Consider the following 6,000-nt stretch of genomic DNA (forward strand, 5'->3'; position numbering starts at 1 on the left):
GAGTATTAATCAGGAAATAATTGAGGCTTGTAATAAGGGAACAGCTATAATTATGGGGGATTTTAACTATCATATTAACTGGACAAATCAAACTGGGCAAAGCAGCCTTGAGGATGAGTTCATTGAGTGCATTAGGGATGGGTTTCTTGAGCAGTATGTAACTGAACCGACCAGGGGGCAAGCAACCTTAGATTTGGTCCTGTGTAATGAGACAGGATTAATTAAAAATGTCCTGGTAAAGGATCCCCTTGGAATGAGTGACCATAATATGGTTGAATTCCATATTCAAGTAGAGGGTGAGAAGGTTGGATTTCAAACAAGCGTGCTGAGCTTGAATAAAGGAGACTATGAAGGTATGAGAACGGAATTGATTCGAGTGGACCGGGAAAATAGATTAAAGGGTAAGACGGTACATGATCAGTGGTGTACATTTAAGGAGTTATTTTACAACTTCCAAAAATAAAATATTCCACAGAGGAAATAAGGGTGTAAAAGAAAAGATAGCCATCCGTGGCTAAGTAAAGTAATTAAGCATAGTATCCGACTAAAAACAAGGGCATATAAGGTAGCCAAATCTAGTGGGAAGATAGAAGATTGGGAAGTCTTTAAAAGACAGCAAAAAATAACTAAAAGATTGATTAAGAAAGGGAAGATAGATTATGAAAGTAAATTAGCAAAAAATATAGAAACAGATAGCAAAAGTTTCGATAGTTATATAAAAAGAAAAAGTGTGGCTAAAGTAAATGTTGGTCCCTTAGAGGATGAGACCGGGAAATTAATGGTGGGAAACATGGAGATGGCAATAACGCTGAGCAAATATTTTGTATCAGTCTTTACAGTAGAGGACACTAAGAATATCCCAACACTGGACAAACAGGGGGCTCTAGGGGGAGAGGAGCTAAATACAATTAAAATCACTAAGGAAGGAGTACTTGGTAAAATAATGGGACTTAAGCTGGATAAATCCCCTGGACCTGATGGCTTACATCCTAGGGTCTTGAGGGAAGTGGCAGTAGGGATTGTGGATGCATTGGTAATAATTTTCCAAAACTCCCTGGACTCAGCAAATGTCCTGGCAGATTGGGAAAGTGCTAATGTAACACCCTTATTTAAAAAGGTTATTGGGCAGAAGGCTGGAAACTATAGACCTGTTAGCCTAACATCTGTGGTTGGTAAAATGTTAGAGTCCATTATTAAGGAGACAGTAATGGGACATTTGGATAAACATAATTTAATAGGACAAACTCAGCATGGTTTCATGAAGGGGAAGTCATGTTTGACAAATTTCCTTGAGTTCTTTGAGGAAGTAACATACAGGGTGGATAAAGGAGAACCAGTGGACGTAGTGTATTTAGACTTTCAAAAGGCATTTGACAAGGTGCCACACAAAAGATTATTGCTCAAGATAAAAAATCACGGGATTGGGGGTAATATTCTGGCGTGGGTGGAGGATTGGCTCTCTAACAGAAAACAGAGAGTTGGGATAAATGGTTCATTCTCAGACTGGCAATCAGTAACTAGTGGTGTTCCGCAGGGGTCAGTGCTGGGTCCCCAACTCTTTACAATCTATATTAACGATTTGGAGGAGGGGACCGAGTGTAACATATCAAAGTTTGCAGATGATACAAAGATGGCAGGGAAAGTAGTGAGTGAGGAGGACATAAAAAACCTGCAAAGTGACATAGACAGGCTAAGTAAGTGGGCAGAGATTTGGCAGATGGAATACAATACTGGAAAGTGTGAGGTTATGCACTTTGGCAGGAAAAATCATAGAGCAATTTATTATCTTAATGGCAAGAAACTGGAAAGTACTGTAGTACAAAGGGATCTGGGGGTCCTGGTGCACAAAACCCAAAAAGTTAGTATGCAGGTGCAGCAAGTGATCAAGAAGGCCAATGGAATGTTGGCTTTTATTGCTAGGGGGATAGAATATTAAAACAGGGAGGTATTGCTTCAGTTGTACAAGGTATTGGTGAGGCCGCACCTGGAATACTACATATAGTTTTGATGTCCATACTTAAGAAAAGACATACTTGCTCTCGAATCAGTACAAAGAAGGTTCACTCGGTTAATCCCGGGGATGAGGGGGTGGTCATATGAGAAGAGGTTGAGTAGATTGGGACTCTACTCATTCGAGTTCAGAAGAATGAGAGGCGATCTTATTGAAACATATGAGATTGTGAAGGGGCTTGATCGGGTGGATGCGGTGAGGATGTTCCCAATGATGGGTGAAACTAGAACTAGGGGGCATAATCTTAAAATAAGGGGCTGTTCTTTCAAAACTGAGATGAGGAGAAACTTCTTCACTCAGAGGGTGGTAGGTTTGTGGAATTTGCTGCCCCAGAAAGCTGTGGAAGCTACATCATTAAATAAATTTAAAACAGAAATAGATAGTTTCCTAGAAGTAAAGGGAATTAAGGGTTACGGGGAGCGGGCAGGAAATTGGACATGAGTCCAGGTTCGGAATGGTCATGGCCCTGTGGGTAGTGGAGCGGGCCCAGGGGCCGTGTAGCCTGGTTCTGCTCCTACTGTGTTCTAATTCTGTGTTAGATTTCAGGAGATGGTTTTATTCCTGTTCCTGGCTGGGGTGGAGATCGCCTTTACAGAAGGTAAGTACTGCAGAAAATAAAGGGACAGAGTGATCTCCTGGAAGAATTTCGATCGCCTAGATGGGTCGGAGAGGAATTTCCCAGATTTTTTCTCCCAAATTGGCCATTGGGTTTTTTATGTGGTTTTTCGCCTCTCCCGGGAGATCACATGGGCTCAGGTGGGATGGAGAGTGATAGAAGATTTGAGGTTAGGATCAGATCAGCCATGATCTTATTGAACGGTGGAGCAGGCTCGAGGGGCCGATTGGCCTACTCCTGCTCCTATTTCTTATGTTCTTATGTTCTTATGTTCATCACTGTAAGTGCAGGATAGAAATTCAGAACAGACAATTCTAGTTTCTATCAAACATTCTTTCCTCTCTTGTTCCCCCAAAGCTGTAAAATCCCTGTCCCACACACTCTCCCTCCTCCCTGTGCTGAAATCCAAACCCATCGCACCATCTCCAACATTTCTTTCCTCCACTCCCAGTTTTCCCCCTCCCTCTACTCTGGTTGGGTTTAGTTCTACACCCGTTGTGTGCAGAGTGAGAATAAAATCAATGAGTCAATGATTGTCTCTCCTGGTCACCGCCGCCTGCGCATGCTCAGCTCACCTTCTATTGTTCAGTGTTAAAAGTCAAACCCCGCCCTTCCTACATTCTGATTGGTTGGAGGACCCGCCGCCCATTCTGTCCTCCCGCCCCACCCCGCCCCCTCTTTCTATTGGTCCGGAGCTCCCGTCAATCACATGGCAGTGTGAGCTGAGCATGCGCGGGAGTGACCGGACAGGAGAAACCACAACTGGATCGACACAGCAGAGCCGTTAATCCAGAGCCGGCTTGTATCAGGGCGGGCGCTGGATGCGGTAGTCGGCCCCTGGCCTCCTGTGTAGGTCTTTTTGTTGCTTCAGTTTGAGATGGAGGAGAAGCTGCTGGGTTTAACCCCCAGTATTTCTGAGCCCAGGAGGACCCAACAATTTCCAATGTGAGACTGTCAAGGGAGGTGGATTCTGGGGGAGATTAGGTTGTTAAACAGACACTGTCCCTACAATGTAAAAGAGTATTGTTTTAGGAACAAGTATTTCTGGTAAGGCTTTTAATCTATTTTACATCTACAGATTTTTTGAATTCATTCGTGGGGTGTGGGCGTCGTAAGACGTTGTCAATCCCCAGTTGCCCGGTGAGAAGGTGAAGCTGGACGCCCTTCATGAACCACTGCAGTCCGTGTGGTGAAGATGCTCCCACATTGCTGCCAGGTAAGGAATTCCAGGATTTTCACCCAGCGACGATGAAGGAATGACGATATATGTCCAAGGTTGGTGTGTGACTTGGAGGGGAACTTGGAGGTGATGCTGTTCCCATACACCTTGTCCTTCAAGGTGGTAGAGGTCGCGCGTTTGGGAGGTTCTGTCAAAGTTCTGGTCAGGTTGCAGATGAATAAAGTCCCTCGCCTTCACCCCGCCCACCTCTCTCTCCTCCCATAGAGGCTACTGAAGGACATTTAGTGAACCAGTTGGGTTTTTGTGACAATCTCTTGGAGTCATAACGGCACAGGAGGCCTTTCGGCCCATCGAGTCCGTGCCGGCTCTCTGTAGAGCAATCCAATCAGTCCCATTCCCCCGCTCTATCCCCGTAGCCCTGTAAGTTTATTTCTCCCAAGTGCCTCTCCAGTCTCCCCTTGAAAACATTGAGTGTCTCCGCTTTTATTTGGCACCTTTCATGCTGACATTTTTCTACTGCCGGCCCCACAAATGACCAGATTAATTGAGCTCAATTTCACAACCTGCCTTTGTGTTTTTGTGGGTTCTCTCTCACGTTCCATTTTTCCTGTTTTAAACTCATTCTACAGGGTATTAGAAGAATAGGATTTGCAGACGGGGAACTCAAACCAAACATCACTTCAAGATCTGACAGAGTCACTCGATTCATCAGGATCTGAATATCATTACCCTTTGATCATGGAAGCAAAAAGCACCGTTCACAGCGGGGAGAAACCGTACACATGTTCTGTATGTGGACAAGGATTCAGCCAATCCTCTGGCCTGTTGAGACACAAGCGCATACACACCAGGGAGAGGCCGTTCACCTGCTCCGTTTGCGGGAAAGGATTCACATGGTCATCCCACCTGCTGACACACCAGCGAGTTCACACTGGGGAGAGGCCGTTTACCTGCTCCCTGTGTGGGAAGGGATTCACTAATTCATCCAATCTGCTGCAACACTGGCAAGTTCACACTGATGAGAGACCTTTTAAATGCCCGGACTGTGGGAAGTGCTGTAAAAGTTCCGGGAAACTGATGTGCCATCAAAGTGTTCACACTGACGAGAGACCATTCAAGTGCTCTCACTGCGGGACTGGGTTCAGGCGATCATCTGACCTCACTGTGCACCAGCGCACTCACACTGGGGAGAGGCCGTTCACCTGCTCCGTCTATGGGAAGCGATTCACTCGCTCATCCCACCTGCTGACACACCAGCTTGTCCACACTGATAAGAGACCTTTTAAATGTTCTGGCTGTTAGAAGAGATTTAAAAGAAAAAAGGATCTACTGAGACACCAGCGAGTTCACTCTGGGGAGAGGCCATTCACCTGCTCCGTGTGTGGGAAGGGATTCATTCAGTCATCCAACCTGTTGAAACACCAGCAAGTTCACTCTGGGGAGAGGCTCTTCACCTGCTCCGTGTGTGGGAAGGGATTCAGTCGTACATCCCACTTGCTGACACACCAGCGAGTTCACACTGGGGATAGACCTTTTAAATGTTCTGACTGTGAGAAGAGATTTAATAGAAATAAGGATCTGCTGAGACACCAGCGGGTTCACACTGGGGAGAGGCCGTTCACCTGCTCTGTGTGCGGGAAGGGATTCACTCAGTCATCCGACCTTCTGAGACACCAGCATGTTCACACTGGGGAGAGGCCGTTCACCTGCTCCGTGTGTGGGAAGGGATTCATTCAGTCATCCGACCTGTTGAAACATCAGCAAGTTCACTCTGGGGAGAGGCTGTTCTCCTGCTCCATGTGTGGGAAGGGATTCACTCGTTCATCTCACCTGCTGACACACCAGCGAATTCACACTGCTGAGAGACCGTTCACCTGCTCTGTGTGTGGGAAGGGATTCACTCAGTCATCCAACCTTCTGAGACACCAGCGAGTTTACAAGTGACTGCAGGGGTTGGATTCTGCTGTTATTGCTGCTGTTAATCATATCCAGGACTGAACCATGTTCATTATGACAGTTTGTTTCTGCTGATGTTAAACTCCAGCCCAGTTATAGGGGTTATTAATATTCTGGATAGATGTCAAATAAATCAGCTTTGTTTTAAACACATTGTTGTAGATTTTTTTCTTTCCCACCTAATGTTTAGCATCACCTGGCTGGAGCTCAGAAAGGACAATCTGGGGGAAGGATGGT

At 45.7% G+C, this 6,000-nt stretch overlaps 1 pseudogene; it reads left to right on the forward strand.

Moving 5' to 3' along the window:
- The window catches only part of LOC147119232 (uncharacterized), a 125,322-nt pseudogene extending 119,551 nt beyond the window's left edge, over window positions 1–5,771 (forward strand).
- Window positions 5,772–6,000: the final 229 nt, after the last annotated feature.

This window comes from Somniosus microcephalus, chromosome 4 (assembly GCF_052327205.1).
Source record: "Somniosus microcephalus isolate GS21.2 chromosome 4, FLI_Smic_1.0, whole genome shotgun sequence".
Taxonomy (NCBI): domain Eukaryota; kingdom Metazoa; phylum Chordata; class Chondrichthyes; order Squaliformes; family Somniosidae; genus Somniosus; species Somniosus microcephalus.